This window comes from Trematomus bernacchii, unplaced genomic scaffold (assembly GCF_902827165.1).
Source record: "Trematomus bernacchii unplaced genomic scaffold, fTreBer1.1, whole genome shotgun sequence".
NCBI lineage: Eukaryota > Metazoa > Chordata > Actinopteri > Perciformes > Nototheniidae > Trematomus > Trematomus bernacchii.
This window is the reverse complement of record NW_022987735.1, coordinates 635,387-645,511: the sequence shown is the minus strand read 5'-3', so window position 1 is coordinate 645,511 and position 10,125 is coordinate 635,387. Positions and strand designations below refer to the sequence as shown.

General features: G+C 39.7%; 1 protein-coding gene across 2 annotated transcripts in view; it reads left to right on the top strand.

Annotated features, from left to right (window-relative positions):
* Positions 1-9,575: 9,575 nt before the first annotated feature.
* The window catches only part of kcnd2 (potassium voltage-gated channel, Shal-related subfamily, member 2), a 31,725-nt gene continuing 31,175 nt past the window's right edge, over positions 9,576-10,125 (top strand). For both annotated transcript variants that reach the window (XM_034145942.1, XM_034145941.1), the window contains exon 1: positions 9,576-9,949. The gene's annotated coding sequence lies outside the window, so the exon portion shown is untranslated. The remainder of the gene's footprint in view (positions 9,950-10,125) is intronic.

The following is a 10,125-nucleotide window of genomic DNA, read 5'->3' as shown; positions in this document are numbered from 1 at the left end:
TTACAACAGGTGGCACTAATTGACACGTACAGGAACCAATCAAACTAAATATCTGAAATTAAAGGCACAATCTGTGTATTTTTTTATTTAATTTCCTTCAACATTGCTTAAAACGGTTAATTAGATTACTTATCAAACAATTGCATATTACGTTGTTACTAATTCAATGATTGATTGGTTTAAAAATATGTAGGCTATTTATTAATTAAACTACACCATTTTTATTTAAAATTGCATTGCTAAATCATTTTCCTCAAATTTATTAGAAACTTAATTGATTAAATCCCTGACTTTTTTTCAACAGACATTGTTTCACAGGGGATTACATGTCGAAATATTTATTGCCTCTTAGCAGTTGCCAGGCAACCAGCGTTGACTACAGGAAGTTGCTGCTCCCTGCCAAGGAATAGTTTGCTTCATGATCTTTGTTTAACACATCAGTTAATTATTGATCAACTTATATATATAATGTGTTATTGAACACGCTTTATAGGTCCTGTAAGGCAGCTTTAGAAGTCAGACTTTAGGCTAGTTTTCCTCTTTGTCCAGTCTTTACGCTAAGCTATGCTAAACGACTGCTGGTTTTTAGCCTATTATGAAACGGACGGATATGTAAGTGGCATTTATCTACTCCATTAATTCCGTGCAAGAAAGCGTATTTCCAAATATGTCAAACTATTCCTTTAACTGTCACCGGTGGCAACGTCAGCCCCCTGTGTGATGCTGTGTGCACTCATTTGGTGAAATTTGGGATTGCTTGGGCACAGTTCCCCTCTCAAAATAATTGTTCATTTATAGTCTGGTGGGTTGCACAACAAAAGCTGTGGGAAGTGAATGTGGAAATAATGAAATATGCAAAGAGAAGCAGCTCGCACAGGGCTTTCTTATGGATTGATTACCATGTGCACTCCTGTCATCGCCTTTCTGTCCATATAATTTCCTGTGATTCTGTGGTCTGTGTGCTTTCTAGTAAAGCAGAAACAGCACAAGCAGCTCAAAGAAGCTTTAGATTAAAGTGCTGATGCTTATCGCCGTTTACTGATATGATGTATTAGGAGGAAACCCTCCATCATTGAGTCTCCCCCCAAGCTGTGATGCTCATGATTGATAAAACTTTCAAAGGAGTAAATTGATTTGCCTCCTTCCCTCAGGATTAATAGGTCACACTTATACACCTACAGAGTGTTCAGTTCACTTTTCAACCCTTGTCTCCCTAGGTCTCTAAAAAACATCACAAGATATTTGGTTCAATACAAAATCTCAGTTCGCTGTTTGTTCCACTGAATACCATTCACAGATGACTGACGGTTCCTTCATTTGGGACTAAGAAACAGAAGAAGAAAAAAAGGCGGGGACATGAGACAGAGAGCAGAAGAGAAACAGATTTTGCAGTCAAGATAAGGGGGAGGAGGAAGTGCTATGTGCTGTGCCTTCATGATGATATTTCACCCTGAACAAACAAGCTGAGCCTCACAGAGAGAGGAAAGCATCGATCTACCCGACTCCAATCATAATACATCCACTTTTCCCTAAGTTTACTTTCTGGCATTCTATCAGGACTTAATAAATTATTTTAGGTGACAAATCGATCTGTTGCTTTGCCCCCTCTCTCTGCTGAGTGAAGGGAAACTTGATTGGGAGCAGTGTGTGTGTGTGTGTGTGCTTATGTAAATCTGTCTGTGCGTGTGTGTGTGTGTGAACGCTTGCATGAGGGTTTGTGTGTCGTCTGCTTTGGAGGCATCATCTGCCATCTGGCCTCAAAGTACAGGGGCCACATGGTGGGAAAGCAAATGTCACTGGTCAGAGCAGCTAGTGCCAAGTCCCGATAAATGACGTCAGGAGAAGCCCACACTGTCACTGCCCAAACAAACAACCCTGCTGCCATCAAGTCCGGTCCCCTCCTGACCCTTTGTCACAGTGTTAGTTACTGGTAATGATGGCGCTGATGATCTATGAATTAAAGCTTCACCTATTCAGCATTCAGTGACAGTACCTTGGGAAAAGAGCTGATGTAATTTAAGGTCACATATTATTCAAAATGTACTTTTTCCTGGCTTCTAAACATAAATATGGGTCCTTGGGGCGTCTAGGCACCCCTGAAAGTTTCAGAATAATAAGTCCTCTCTCTTTTTCTCCTGCTCCATCCATCTTATACTGAATGAATCAGATTTGTCTCCCCTCCTAATGTCGAATAGGTATTCATATCCCATATTCAGGTTCCTGGGATCAGTAGAACCACCTCCAGCAAGGTGATGTTCCTCCTAAAAAGTAGCTGCTGAATCTCTCCTGTCCGCCATTTTTGTTCCTCACTATCATGGACCTGCTTACACAGCCCGAGCGAACAAAGTCACTTGTTCTGTTGTTTGCTGCAATAACCAACAGAAAAACCTTTATGTTCTCCCATCAATCATCTGAGGTTGAGAATTTATGGCTGGAATGTCCACACAACAACAGAAACAACTTGTTCTCAACAAGAAGCAGTACACTGCAACAACATTCACTTCAGTATTTAATTTGATTTGACTGTACAGTATTTAATTTGATTTGACTGTACAGTATTTAATTTTACATTCTGTTCTTGTATATCTTATTATATTTGCATGTATATAGCCTCCTGCATTAACTTGGTCACAACATTCTCTGCATTATTAAGCTTATTGTATTTATTTATTTTTGACATGTATAAAGTTCACTTCATCTGCATTACTTGCACATTGGTCTTGCAATATAATCTGCATTATTATATTTTAATCTATTCTACTGCTGCCTATGGCAATATTTATTTTTTATAAACAACTATGTTGCAATGTTGGAGGAGCTTGGGACTTTTCATTGCCATTTCTACAATGTAGCTACTATTCATATGACAATAAATCCTTTGAATCTTTGAATCTTCAAAAACTGAAGTTGAAGTCAGGATGAATCTGTATCAGCTGTACTTAAAACTGGGAAACTTTCACTATTGCCTTTTTGATGCTGCTTTACAGTTTGCCTGTAAGATTAATGTTAGCATGTTACGCTAATGCACCCACCAGCAGCCTTGCTTTTCGACCCACGGACCGGAGAAATGCAATATTTTATGCAGATTGTTAGACTGTGTGAGTGCTAAGCCTCATTTGAATTCAATTAAATGATGACAGTTGTTGGTTGAAAGTGAGTTGCTGTGTTTTCATGTTGCCTTTCGTGAAACGTTAGCTCAGCTGGCACTGTTTACAAGAAGGCCCCATCTGCTCCATTCCACTCTCTGATTAGGCTACATATGCAGCAGTATTGTATCATTGATATACTTTACACACTGCTCTCAATGTACACATGTGAAAAACAAATGGTCAAATTGTACGGAATTTAAAAATGTTATTGGCAAGTTGTGTAGCTTTGGTTAACATTAGCAACCTGTTGCTAATTGCTTTGGCTGGTGTTATACTGGAAGCTCGACTTTCAGTGTAACATATAATATAACATATGAACACATAAATGAAAAACTGTCAGCAGCCCCAGATTTTCACAAGTTACACTCAAAGTCAAATTTCAATTCATTAATTATTCTATACAACGATACAAAAAAACATTTGTTCTTATTGTTTTACACTGTTTGCAGCTTTTGCCATAACTACAAATGTAAGATTTGTTGATGAACTTTAACTGGTCTTCCTGTCAAACACCTTGATATGATTACATGACAGTATAATGTTACAGTAAATCTACTGTTTTGCAGGTGATCTGAGTAACCTGGTGGTCGGTCCTGTAGACTCTTCTCACACAGGCCATCAGAGAAGAGGCATCATCATTGTCAGGATAGCCAGCTGACACCCCTTCAGTTCAGGTAAACCCAATTTATATTTCAATGTTATTGTATATGAATAAAGTGATTTTTATTTAGGAGGATATTTTTTTTAAATTCAGATTGAATGATCTTGTAACATTAGATCACACGTTAGATTTATTTCACAAAGATGACATTACAATGTTTATGGTATCAGAGTTAATTCAAACGTACTGAGCAAATGTGACAAGGAGATATAAATAGCATTATATACTGGAGACAACCTGTAATTTAAATTCATTAATTATTCTATACAACGATACAAAAAAACATTTGTTCTTATTGTTTTACACTGGTTGCAGCTTTTGCCATAACTACAAATGTAATCTTTGTTGTTAATTTCTCCCTGATTTGAGATCGGATTCCTGATGGAAAATGTGGTGTGTAAAGTTTTTTATTTAAGAAGCGTTTACTTCAGTTATTGTTCACCCTAGAAGTGGGAAGTAGACACAGCGAGTCTCTCTGACCGCAGTGATGCTGCTGTGAAAAGGCCATTGTTTGACAGTGCAGACCCAGCAACCAATCAAAGCAAACTGGGTATTTTTGGGAGAGGGGATTAAAGACACAGGCGCTGAACCAAAGCTTTCAGACAGAACGTGAATACAGCTATAATCAGGCAGACAGTATTAGAAGAATAAAGGTTTTTTTTAACATTACAGCATCTATTCATGTTCTAGTTTGAACCCGAAATACAAAAGATGAACCTGAAAAGTTGCATAATATGTGTCATAAGTACATCTTTAGGGATTAGAGAGAAGTTTATGACCTGAACTTGACGGCCTTTGATTGTCAGCACATTTACACAATAAAAAAACGGCAAGCAAATCCAAAACAATGGATTGAATCTGAGCCAACTGTACTAAAGCCAGTGACATTTAAGTATCAATCTGCTGAAATGGCAATGAAATTCTGAATATGATCCAATGAAACAGGACCTCACATCTGCCAAACAAATATGATTTCAAGAGGCAGATTAGATCAAAATTGTTCCATCTTGGATGCTATCCAGGGTGCTCCAACATTCATACAAATCTATGCACATAATGATGGGCAATGAACTCTGAATGTGTAATGTCTGTTCTAGTCCTGAGCTGAACTTTACAGCTAATATCCGTCTCCTCTTAGCCGTCCTCTCAGTGCAGTGAAGCAGCTGCAACGTAAAGGTTTCATCACTTGTCACACTTAAAAAAAAAAGGAGAAGCTTCCTTTTCAATTTGGGGCTGCGGTTGCACAGACAGTGTGAACCTGTTAAAAGCTCTGTGTTCAAAAGTTCACATAGCATCTGCTCAACACCTCTGCAGTGGGGGTTGTATTCAACAGATGAGACGGGTATACAAAAAGTCCTTGGAAAATAATTCCTATTTCAATGTGGCTTTGCAAGCTGGGCACTGTGCTGTCTTTAGTTTTTAATTAGACACCATGAGATAAACGCACATCTGTATTTCTGCAATGCAACAAGGCTAAAAGGAATAATACAAGGCTGAGCTGACAAGACAAGGTAAGTAAAAGTATGGTTTAGCTTAGTTTCATGGCCGCACGTTACATTTTTCAGCAGATGTGCCCGGGTGCAGTGGCAGTTAAGGGACTTACAACTGATCCTGCAGTGATGTACTGTACTCAAGGAGTTCTCAAAGCCCCAGACACATGCGGCAGTGTGTGCTTTAGCTATAGGCACAAGCACTCACGCTGACAGACACCTCCCTTTCTGTTCTAATCCCTTCTACACCTCTTCACCAGATGACAAGAGCTACTTTCCCTATAGACACAGTGAGAAGGAGCCAGGTGAAAAACAATTAAAAAGGCGCTAGTGGGTGGATTTCATTGTTTCCTATCCAGGATGGGCTGTATATAAATGATAGACTGATTTAATGAGTGAGACCATATTTAAATAGTATTTTTGTGTTTTTGCCAGACTGTAATGGTGCCAGTAACATAGGTTTTAACAGATTTGGTTGTCTATAAGTTACAATATGCTTTTGATGTCTGGCTGGGAAATATTGCAGAGATATTGCAGGGTTGACTGTTGGTGCTTTTCCAAAATATCCATAATTATATTTAATAAATAATCTACATTAATGTGGATATAATGACTTAATGGGTAAAGCTAAATCATAGAACAGCTAGAAACGTCTGGTAACTTCAGGAAATAACATCACTTTACTGTAATACCAGTACATCTCTTAAAACCAGGGAGAGACACTTACATGCGACATTACAATATCCATAATCTAAGATGAAACGGATATAATATTTATATATTTCCCAGCACCTTTTTATGCTGAAATAAACCCACAGGTACAGTAGCAACCACACATACACATTTAGCGCATTTGTAGCTTTTTGACAAGAAGCAGTTGTTAAATTACAGATTATCCCAGCAATCCTGACAGGGATAAAACTAGTCATACTGTCCTCAAGCGCAAACATCAGCCTCCCACTCCCGGCGTCTCTGTATATAGTACATACACATGAACTCACAAATAAATGGCTTAACACATGAATACATGGATGTGTACACACAAACACGGAAAGGGAGATGCAGACACACAAACACACCAGCTGCCATGTGCAATAAAGAACCAAGAAGACCAACTCTATTTTACACATCCGCGGGGGGTCAATAACTCATTAGAGCCGAGGTGAGGCAGAGGAGGCTGAGTGAGATGACGTGGTGTGGGAGGGTTGCTCACCTGAGGATATCCGCATGTCATTGTGTCCAGAGGTCATGAGGACGATTCAGACTTCATTAACAGCATGTCATAAAACATGCCAGGGTGGTACCCACGCCTGAAATAGGGTACCTTGTGTCATTTGCCTGTTTTATTCCTCTTTAAACTTTTTCTGCCTTTCTGGGATTTTTTATTGCTCATCCTATTGGCTTTTTATTTATGACCCTTTTATCGCTTGTCATGAGCTTTGCATCTCGTTGAAATGCTCCATAAAAATAAAGTTTATTACGGGGTTAAAGTAGACTTCTATCCCAGTAAAGTACAGTACAGAGCCTGTATGATTGTCTTCAAAGGCGTTGTAGGCATTGAAGCATGTATTTGTACTGTAGATGATTCGTTCTGCTCACTTGGTATATCTGGCTTAAATTTACAAGCTCGCTTCAATTATTTCAAATGTTTCAAGATTCTTCATTGATGACCCGAATCAAATGGCGGCTGCCCTTTAACTTCTTACTTAACAAGCCATGGCACGTATCTACTGAAGGGGACTCATCTGTTTAATCATCTCAATCACTGAGCTGGACCTGACTAAATATAGAATACAGAAAACACGCAGCACTGAGGGCTGCACCAGTGTACAGTGGACGGACTGTTACTGTCAATGACTGTCAAATTAGAAAAGGATGACTCGGTGTGTGCGAGCATGTTTGTGTGTGTGTGTGTTTGTGTTTGTGTGTGTGTCTGAGCCTCCATGAAAGTCTGCTGAGGGTTTATCAGACAGTTTTTGTGTGTTTGTTTTGGGTGCGTGCATTCGAGTTACAACACTAAGCACACTTAAGGACCTGTTTACAAAATGTATCCTGCTGTTACACAACCTAATCCCAGAGCCCTCAGCACTACTTCCATGGTACAAGTTTAAAATATCAGTAGGCCTTATCTGGCTGGACAGAAAAATAGCCTGATGATATATAACTATTATTTCTGGAAGCCTTTATAAACCATGTCTGTATTTTTGTTGACATTAAGGCATTTATCATACATCCACATGAGCGGTTTCTATCTTTTAACTGATGTCCACGCAAAACACCACAAAAATGCCGGATGAGTTGTTCAACCTTGTTGAGGACACATGCTAATTACTTGATCCAAAGAGTAAATCCATAAACACACAGACGGTGTAATTAAATCATCTGCACAGCTCTGTGTCAACACCAATCATCTGAAATGACCTTGGAACTTCTTGGAATGGACTGTGTTCATGAAGCATGTCAGCACCTTGAGGGTGTCATTCTGACCATCCCACTACACCACAGAGCACCACCATATAATATGACTGGCCATACATAATGTATCTGTCAATATACTGTGAAAAGATATAGGCTGAAACTGTGGATTCGCTTTTATAGAAAGATCTAATCATTTAGAGGATTTACAAACCAAAGGCAAATGAAAATATGAGGAATGAGAGATAAAAAAACTGCCATGCTTTTTTATACATAATTCTGAGGCAAATATCATCATGTTCTGTTCGAAAATCTGAACGTTTTTGAGAATTTGCTTAAATTACAGGATATGTAAATGCTAAATAACCATTTACTAAATAACCACTTTGAATACCTCCTAAATTAAAACACTGTGGCTATCTGTGCCTTGACAAGCTTGCAGCTATTCTGGCATCACGCTCTGCTGGGACGCCTGTGTTTGGTGCCATTTGGCAACCGCTGGAATATTTAAATGCCCTGATGAATACATAGCCCCTGGGCCTGACTGCTCAAACCGAACACTGAGTGTGATCCGCATACACTAATGGGACTTCTGACAGTCCTGTGCATTCATCCTACAAAAACTCACCATGGAGCCAGAGGGGACCAGAGGCTGGGCGTGAATGGAGTTAACTGGCTGAAGATCTGAGAACAAAAGGCCACAGGTCTGACAAGTGCAACTTCTTATGTGTCCATCAGCGACCACTTATACTGTCAAATCGTCCTTGAGCAAAACACTCCGCCACTTCTTTTTCTTTTGTTGCAAATTGCCTTTTATAAGAGCAACAGCTGGTGTTTTAAACACATTTTTTAAGATAATTAATCTTAACCCCCATTTGGTTTGGGGCTGGAGGTCTGGGTCAATTATCGAAGAGACCATAGTCTATTTTGTTTAAGCTCAGCAGCTGTGTGTAGTTAACCATGACTCTGAACCCCTCTGTGCTGAGCGGATCTGGAGAAGTGGTACAGCTGAGTGAATACACTGTAAAACATTTCTGGAAACTGTAACCTGCAGCATACCGGGAAACGAGAAAGATTTTGAAAGCTTTAGAGCTCTCCGTGGTGCTGAAAAACAAAAATGGTTGAAGCTGGACTGAAATCTTCTAAAGGTTCAGTGGCAGTGGGCTCCTTATATGGAGAACTGAAGTCACAGAATACGCAACAAATGCTCCATGCAGTTTTCTAAAATCCCCACGGAGATGGCAGGTCTGTGTTGTGGCACACAAGAGGCATTTCATTGATTATGGTTATTTCTGAAAATGTCATAGAGCAGTGTAGCCCAACGATGTTGACCTTTTAAGCTGTGTAACTCCATGCAGTAACATCACAGAACAATGCAATTCAAGAAACAATATTGATCACGATGTGCTGCAGATCTGAAGCCTGTAATTTATTTCTGTTATGAAAAACAACAACTAATAAGCCCCAATATTAAGATCAATAATTATCACCAATAAACCACAAGCATTGCACCCTGAAAGAGTCTTATTCATCGTAACTCTTCAAACCGAGTCGTTTTAGACTTTTTATTTTTAAAGAGAAAAACGAAGGACATCTTCAAAGGACTTGGTTAATGTGGCGAGAAACCCACACAAAATAACCCATCTTATTTAAAACAATCTATGGTTTATTTCATGTACTGTATTTTAGATTTTAGAAGTCAAATCGTGAGGGTTCACGGTGTACAGCGGGAGAAAACAAACACACATAAGCAATAACTTGAGCTGCTGGAGATGCCGCCTCCTTTACCATTACGCATTGATTAGTCTCCCCACAGAGGAGCGGCAGAGGAATTTCTGGGTGCAGATCGGACCACTCCTCTCTCTGCATATGATTTTCTCTCCTCTCTCCACAGTCGGAGCTTGGTGGTGAGGAGGGGGGAGGGTGGTCTTGCAGTCGACGAGAGGAATAGGAGTTTATTGAGGAGTAGCTGCAACGGGAGAAAAACGCATGCAACTGAGCACCGTTGCTTTGCGGATGAAAAGAAGAGAGAGAGAGAGGGAGAGAGAAAAAGATCGCGCTTGGACGGCTGACCACTCTCTGCTGAGAAACTGCTGCTCCGTTTGTTTAACTTGTTGATGCGACGATATTCTTCTGTTTTTCCTCTATCGTCTGGCTGCAGTGTTCTCTTCCGAGGATCGCTATTTTGTATTAAACTCGCCGTGGATGCAGTTTAAAGAACAGCCTTCCCTAAGGTGGGTGGTTTTCTTTTACTTTCATTCCTGCTTATTGATGGGTGACGTTTTCCAAAGCCAATTCATATTCTGCCGCAAAGTATGAGCTTCCATAACATGAACAGTTACAGGCTTTGAGAGTGATACTCATCAGTGCTATGCGCATTGCCAGATTAAGTAAATGGGTTTGGGGGTTT